Source organism: Mandrillus leucophaeus, unplaced genomic scaffold (assembly GCF_000951045.1).
Source record: "Mandrillus leucophaeus isolate KB7577 unplaced genomic scaffold, Mleu.le_1.0 Scaffold645, whole genome shotgun sequence".
NCBI classification, from domain to species: Eukaryota; Metazoa; Chordata; class Mammalia; order Primates; family Cercopithecidae; genus Mandrillus; species Mandrillus leucophaeus.
In genome coordinates, this window is record NW_012106975.1 from 1602763 (window position 1) to 1611641 (window position 8879).

Here is an 8879-nt window from a genome sequence, read left to right on the forward strand (position 1 = left end):
TTGTTGAACAAACAAAAGTACACTGGTTATCACATCGTGGTCTAAAGACACATGGGAGTTCCTGAGACCCTTTCACGGGGTTTGTGAGACCCCCCTTTTCCAACTATAGATCTGTGTAAAGTCAGATTTTCTTCATATACTTCATACATTTCAACCAAATGGCATACTGCCATAGATTACAGAACAAATATGAGAATCCTGCTATCTTCTAGTAAGCCACGTGTCAAAGAGATTTGCAAAAATGTAAAACAATGATACTTACCTTGCTAAACTTCTTTGTTTTGAAAAATGTAATTATTATTCACAAAAAGTGTTATTTATGTTAACATGTAATGGGCTTATTAATTTTAATGAGTTTCATAATTTAATATTTGTCAGTTCCAATTCCGATATGGTACATACAGCTATAAGACATAAACAAAAGCTCTTTGAAGATTCTCAACAATTTTTGAAACAGAAAGGGGTTGTGTGACCCAAAGTTTAAGAACCACTACACTAATTTATTGAGGATATATAAATATTTGCTGACTGAATAATTGAATTGCCTAGCCACATACTCTTTCTGAAAATGAAATCTTTCACCAGACTGTACCATACTTGGAGGGAACAAAACAAAATGTAAAAACCTGTCCTCCAAACTTTCTACTTTAAGCTATTACTCTTCCAGTAGTTGGAACCCTACCTTGGAATTTCTTGAAGATCTAAAGTTCTCTTTCCTATTTTCTGTCTCTGTTTACGTTTCTCACTCAGATACATGTATGCACTCCTACAAAGAAACATTTATCTAATTCCTAGTATATCCATGAACAAGATAAACAGGGTTCCCAACTACACAGACCTAACATTCTAGAACGCACTTTGTATTAAACTGTTGAACAAAAGAGGCATGTGTTCTAAATTTCAAGCTTCATTTACATGCCCTCATTATGGATTCTACGCCCATTAAAATATTAAAACCAAGGAGATGGAACAATCTCAGAAGTTGCAAGCACTGAAAATAATTTTAGGGAATATATATCCCAATTCCACTGTAGCCTCATTTTCAGAGATGGGCCTCAGTTTGCCTTTGGTCTCTCAGCGTCTGAATAATGGAGCTGTAGTGAGAATTCAAGTCTCTTGATGCCTAATTTGCTGTTCTCTGTACTGTAAGTGTTTGTCTGTAAAACCAAAGAAGAAAAGCCCATAGGGAAAAGAGAAAGTATTAATCTCTTATACAGAAAATAATTGTCTTTTCTTTTGGCAGATGTGGAACTTAAAGTCTGAGTTTCCACTAAGAACAGCATAAGATAACTCGTTTTGTTTTGTTTTGTTTTGTTTTTGAGACAGAGTCTTGCTCTGTCGCCCAGGCTGGAGTGCAGTGGCGCAATCTCTGCGGGTTCCAGTCTTCTCTGCGGGTTCCAATCTCCTCTCGGGTTCCAGTGATCCTCCTGCCTCAGTCACCTAGGTAGTTGAGACTACAGGCGCATGCCACCATGCCCGGCTAATTTTTGCATTTTTAGTAGAGCTGGTGTTTCACCATGTTGGCCAGGCTGGCCTCGAACTCCTGGCCTCAGGTGATCCACCTGCCTGGGCCTCCCAAAGTGCTGGGATTGCAGGCCTGAGCCACTATGCCTGGCCGAGAACTTGTTACTTTAAGAAAAAAGATGAGACTGAATATTTACAGCATTATAAAGGACACCAAAAATGGATTCTTTTTATATACATACAGTAAAGATAATTCATTTTTAAAAATCTAAAAAAAGACATTAGATACATAAAAAGGAACCATATCTTATTTGTATTCATATCTCCATAACTAGTATAATGTATGGACCTTAGTGGATGTCAGATCAGTGTGTGCTGGATTAATGAATGGGGATATTTCATTACTTTTCCCATACTCAACAGCTTTGAAATCAGTAGACAACGAATTAAAAAAGCAAGAAGCTAGGGACATAAATATTAACAGAGGTAAATTTTATTTTGTTTCTTTTTTTCTCTTAAACACACACACATGCACACTTTGTTACATCAGCCCATTCCTATCTGTCAATCCTAAACTCTTTCAACATTTTACTAAACTTTGTAAGTTTCTCTTTGTGCCTCTGTATCCTATAGTATAGGCTCTCTGTTCAATGCTGCAGGAATCATTAGTTTGTTGGTTAATCAGAAAGGTTAATTAAAGAGAAATATTTTTTGAAGTTCTACATACATTCCTTAAATATCTAATAGTAACTTAAACATAAATGTCAATCTATTCTTACATAAACCATAGAACTGCTACATTGTCTATGACTGAGTTTTTGAGGACTTAGGATACTTGTGAGTATCCTGGGTATACTGACTACAATACACATCTAAATTTTGATGATTTTTTCCCAAATCTTTTACAATTTTTTCTCCCGTGCCTAATTCAACAGTATACATTTTTTGTAGCAATTAACCTTTTTTTCCTAAGGCTACAATTTTCTTTTCATGAAAACAACTTTTTCTTTTAGCATCTATATATAAGTGAACTAAAAAATTTAATCAGATGACATAATTACCAAAACAAGCCAACTGGCATGCATGGGTTTGGTAAGCACACTTGTCAAATGCCGGGAGCAGAAGTGTGTGGCTGTAGGAGAGAGCAGCCTCCTGACCTGCAGCACTCAGCTGGCCAGGGCCATCCAAGTGTGCAGAGAGGAACGGAGCGCAGGGCCACTCCAGTGAGCTGGTGAGGGCTCAGCAGCTTTACACAGACTGGGCTTTCAGTGAACACGTTCACATCTGAAGAAGCCACGAAGCACGCTTAGTTTTCTGGTGAATCTACAAAAGACCAAAAATCCCCAAAACCTGTATTTTCAAATACAATTACATATTGATTTTTCAATATGAGTTTTATAGGGATATAATTCATATACCATATAATTCACCCAATTAAAGTGTACAATTCCATGGTTTTTAGTACTTTCATGAGTTATGCGACCATCACTACAACTATATGTTGATTTTATTTAAAAAATTTTTAATTTAAATTCTTTTCTTTTGAGACAAGGTCTTGCTCTGTCACCCAGGCTGGAGTGCAGTGGGCCAGCTCACTACAGTCTCCATTTCCTGGGCTCAAGTAATCCTCCCACCTCAACCTCCTGAGTAGTTGGGGCCACAGGTGTGCGCCACCACACCCAGTTAATTTTTTAGATTTTTTATTTGTAGATGTGGGGTCTCTCTATGCTGCCTAGGCTGGTCTTAAACTCCTGGGCTCAAGCGACCCTCTCGCCCAGGCTCCCAAAATGCTGGGATTACAGGCATGAGCCACTGTGCCTGGCTTATACATTGATTTTAAAATAATATGCTGACTGGGCACGATGGCTCACGCCTGTAATCCCAGCACTTTGGGAGGCCAGGGCGGGCGGATCACCTGAGATTGGGAGTTCAAGATCAGCCTGACCAACATGGAGAAACCCTGTCTCTACTAAAAATACAAAATTAGCCAGGCATGGTGGTACACACATGTAATCCCAGCTACTCGGGAGGCTGAGGCAGGAGAATCAGTCGAACCTGGGAGGTGGAGGTTGCGGTGAGCTGAGATTGCACCATTGCACTCCTGCCTGGGCAACAAGAGCGAAACTCTGTCTCAAAAAATAAATAAATAAATAAAAAGAATATGCTATCTGAACATCAGTGATGAAACTATTAATGAGCTATGAAAGCAAATGTATTTTTCCAGAGAGTAAGGCCCTGGACAAGGAAGCAAATCACTTGTCTACAAAAATCTTAATTTTTCACTCCCCGTGTTTCACTTATGCATCCTTAAAAGTACATTTTGAATTTCCAAGAGAAATTACGAGATTTTGCTATCTTTAGAACTAAAATTATCCTCACAGCCATAAGTCTGGAACATGTACTGAACAAAGAAATGGTATTTTGCTATAGACATTTGGTTTGTAGCAAATGTAAACCCTCTCTTTGCCACTAACTTTTTCTTTTAACTAAATAGAAATTCATGTATCTATGATTAATTTATTCCCTAGAGAGAAACAAGTAAAGATCATCATAGTCTTTCTGCTTGAGTAAAGATTTCATTTTATGTTAAATTTGAGACAGTAAGTAGAGATTGTCAACATCAGTTGGAAAAGAAAAATTGAGGTTACCACAAAAAAACCTCCTGGGAAAACATTAGGTCTCTCTGAAGTTTCTATACTAATGGACAGGACAAACAGATGATGGAAACACCGAAACCACACTACAGGTAAAACATGAAACCTGTTTGATTTACAGTGTTGCCTTCTTTAATTCTGCTTTTGCAGTCTCTTACCAGAAACACCTGTGAAAGGAGGCCAGCAAGGGAGTCTACCACATACTTTCATAGATCAAAAGCAGTCTTCCTCCATTTGTAAAATCCTTTGGATTTGCTATTTTTAATATCTACCTAATAAAACCTGCAGATGACTTTCACCCTAACTTCAGTCTTGTGTTGATAAATAACTAGTAAAAACAAACAAATCTAACCTCGGAGAGAGAAACTATCTTTTTCCAACATTCACCTTTTAATAAAAACAAACCCAAATAAGCAACACTAATCTTCAGTGGGAACATTTTCCTCTTCTTTGATTAGGTTTTTAGCCTTTTTTTTCCTGAAGGGAATAGGCCCAAGGAAAGATGACATTTGCGTGTCCCACCACACACTCCCACAGGCTGTGGTGTAGGTAAGCTTTGGTCCCCAGAGAGTCCATCAGCTGCAGTGTCATTCTTTCTCTCCCACTCAAGAAAGCATTTCTGTATGCAAGTGAGTGACAGTGACATTATTTTAGGGCTAAGCTCACATCTGTTTTTCAAAAAGCAAAGCATGTACAAACTGGGGTACTCATAATTAGTAATAAATTGCCCTTGGCACTTCACACTTGAGAACTGTAACAGCAGTTGAGAACCTTGGCTATAGTACTCTGATGACCAGTGAACTGCGGTATGTGTACATATATCGGTCAAGAGGACAACTAATGAGACTGTAAAGTTCTCAGAATGAGGGAGAGTGGGAGGTACCAAGCGGAGTAATCAAGATAATAGGGGTAGATATAGAGGCAACGGAAATTTTTTAAAAAGGTAATAGAAAAAAAGGAGTGTGAAAGGGGTAAAGTTAAGAAACAGAAAAAAAGTGGAAAAGCTCCTAATCGTCTATTTCTTTGTTTTGCTCAACTTTTCCCTCTTTTAATAATTTTTGGAAAGAGAAGGGGAGCTTGTAGAATAAAGGAAATGAGAATACTGAAATACAAAAACTTTCCCATCAGTCTAGAGAATTCTTTCTAGACATAACTGCAGAATTAATACCACAACTTACAAAGGGACAGTCTCAGGCGGGTGCGGTAGCTCACGCCTGCAAATGTCAGTACTTTGGGAGGCCAGGCAGGAGGACTGCTTGAGCCCAGGAGTTCAAGACCAGCCTAGGCCTGATAGTGAGACCCTATCTCTATAAAAAATAATAAAAATAAAAATTAGCTGGCGTGGTGGCATGCACCTGTAGTCCCAGCTACTCAGGAGGCTGAGGAGGGAGGATTGCTTGAGCCCAGGAGGTCAGTGCTGCTGCGAGGCAAGATTGCACCATGAAGAAAACATACTTTCAGCTTTATGGTAGTAACAAAATTTTTAAGCAAAAAGTGCTGTAAGTAGCACATTTTAACCTCAAAAGTCACATTGGATTGTGCTATATTCTCTTTCTGTGAGAGGCTATTCTGCAAGTAGTAACTTCAGTTCAGCACTGGTAGGTTAGGAAGAAAGTATCTGAAAATAAAAAAAATCCACACTTCAATGCGTATTCTTTAAAAGATTCCCAACAAAAACAAAGCCATTCTTCATATTAAGTATTTCCATGAAACATCACTGGCACACTTGTGTTCTATCATGAAGATGAAACAGATACCCTGCAGACAAGCTAAGCTTGGCCTCTAACCCATTTTTCATGCACCAGAGCTAAATGTTTATGGTCTGTGTCAAGTGATTTTAAGGATAACAAAAACCACAACTACTTGTGTGATGCATTTCCTAAATGCTTACGAGATGCTGACTCAAAAGTGTTGGTCATCTTGATGTCTAGAATTGTTAAAACTGAACAAAGTGCCAGCTTCTATATAAAAACTAGGAGGCATGTGACAAAGGTTGGGAATGGCGAGACTAACATTTAAAGAGCGCCTTATAAATACTATGTACTTTATAAATATTAAAAAAAGAAATGTAGTATATATTGAATAACCATTTTGAGTATCAGAAAAATACTTTTTTCTCTTTAAGAGAACAGTGAACTTAGAAAACAAAAGATGTGAAGTTAAAGTCTGGACCCTGAAACTTATTAGTTGAATGATCTTGATGATCTTGAGCAATTCCTTTAATTACTCAGGATTTGTGAGAATGAGATAATACTTTAAAATAAGCTGGTGTGTGTAACAGTTTTCTACAAACTGTTGAGAATTATCCAAGAGAAAACAGGTACTACTACCACACTATTATTTTTTCATCCAAAAATGGCATTCAAACATCAGTTAGGAGTAATGCAAAGGACTCATTTAGAGTAAAGCATAAGGTCCCTTTATTCGTCAGCACTGTACACTTTTATGATTTACTTAACAAGATCAGCTGATTCTTGCTACTAGCTGAATGTAACATAAAAATCGATGTCACACCCATAAGCCTAATTAGAATAAGAGACTGTCAGAACTGTAAGAAACCTAAAAGTCATCCCACTTAATACCTTTATGAAACAAAGGAGAAAAGGGTCCAAGATCATAGAGCAAGTCAATGGCAGAGCCAGGTCTAGAATCCAAACATCTTGACTTGAACCTGTGCTTTATTGGCCACACACTGAAAAGGAAAACCTGCACACTGATGCAGGCTATGAGGTATTGCTTGTGAACTAAAAATGAAAAGGAACGCAGAAATGGGAAGAGCTTCCTAACGAAAAGCAAATGGCACTTGTGCACAAGAGGGCGTATGCAACGATGTCCACTGAAGTGTGGCTTACAATAAGGAAAATAAGTGAGAGCAACCTTAATGTTCACTTATTAAGAAGAAGATTCTTAAATAACCTTAATGTTCACTTATTAATAAGAAGATTCTTAAATAAATGGTGGCACATCCATGTAATGGTGCACTACACAATGTGAATACACATTCATATACAAACATATACATACACATATACTGATATGGAAAGAATTTTAAAACAAAATAATAAGTTTCAAAACAACTCATACTGTATTCATATGAAAAAAGAAAACTAAATACAAAATTCGTAAATGTATTTTAGAAGCTCAGAAGGGAACTTGGCAAATCAATAGGCCTGTTTACCAGAGAGGAAAGAAAAGGATTAGGAAAAGAATCAAGAGTGACTTTCATTTTGTATTTTTGAATTCCTCATGAGCATATGTTCATAAATTAGTCGTATAATTAAAAAGTGAACTGAATTTTTGTAAAGGGTAACTGCGTATGTATTCATTTATGTACATGTGATAGAAACATTTTATTTGAAAATTTCTCACTTCTACATAATTTGAGGAGAATGGGGTATCCTGGCTAACTCTAATTTAGATGAAAAGAAGTAACATAGATTATACATTTCCAAAAACTTAAAATACATTTAATACAATCTATAGTTAATTCACTGCCAGTTTAAGTGACACCAAGTAATTTGATGACCACTGGAATCACCTGGGTAGCTAACTAAAACTAGAGATTGCCAACCCCCTCCCCAGGGATCTGGTTCAGTAGGTCTTGAAATAGAGACTACACAGTCAGAGCTTGAACCACTGTCTTGGACAATCTGCCAGGAAAATATGACCTCCAGACAAGAAACAATTAGAGAATAATACAAGAAAGTAATTATAACATATAGGTATAGTACAGACATTAAGTGAATGGGAAATAGGAAGATAATATTGGACCAGAGTAGTCCAAAGAATAGCCCCTGAAACTTGACCTAAGAAACAGAATTTGAATTAAGATTTGACAGAAGTAGGTTTCAGATAGAGAAACAGAAAGCAGAGGGAAAGGAAACAAACCTTGTGTCAACACCTATAAGCAAAGTCAGTGAGGATTTACTGTGAAGGAACAGTGAGGATGACAACTTACTGGATTGGGGCTTGTTTGAGGGGAAGCAAGAGACTGAAGTAGATAACAGAAATAGGAAGCGGCTAAAGTTTCTTGAGTAACAACTGATAGGATAAAACCACTATTTTCGGAGGACTGATTTGGTAGTGATGTGCAGGACGAATTAGCCAGAGGAAACGCTAATGGGAAGGAGAAGCAGGTTAGGAGCTACTGCAGCGATCTAGGATAAATAGAGAGAAAAAAAGGAAAATAATCTTTTAATAATTCAGAAAGCCTCTGACAATCTTATCAATATGTGAATCAAAATTATAAGCATCTATTGTCATAAATATATATGGTATTACAAGAAAACAATTCTGGTGACATTTTGGATAAACCAAAGTTTATGTATCCTATGCATGTTATAATAACATATTTCTATATTCACTATTATTTAATATTTTATATAATTATGTAAGTACAATTAGAAGTGCCTCAAACTATAATTGAAAATAATATCAGTGCCTACTGAAGTGAAGTTAATGATAATTTGAGTTACAACACAAATAAGTTGTTCAAAAGATTAGTCTACAGATTGAGGGTATGGTTGTATAAGCATATTTTGGGACTTACATTAAGCCTAATTCAAATATATTTTATTACCTTCATTAAGATAAGGTACACACACATTTCTCACTTTCAAAATTTTATGGATCTTACATAAAATACTAAAACCTTTCTGCATTTTCACTATAAACTATACAAATTGCATAAAGAGCTTGTGTGTTAATTATAACTCAGTGAAGGTATGTTTGCATTTCTTTTTTTTTTTTTTTTTTTGAGAC

The 8879-nt window shown here is 36.6% G+C and overlaps 1 protein-coding gene across 2 annotated transcripts in view; it reads right to left on the reverse strand.

The window, feature by feature from the left end:
* Window positions 1–8879, reverse strand: part of DISP1 (dispatched homolog 1 (Drosophila)) — a 206324-nt gene that overhangs the window by 24016 nt on the left and 173429 nt on the right. The window lies entirely within an intron of this gene.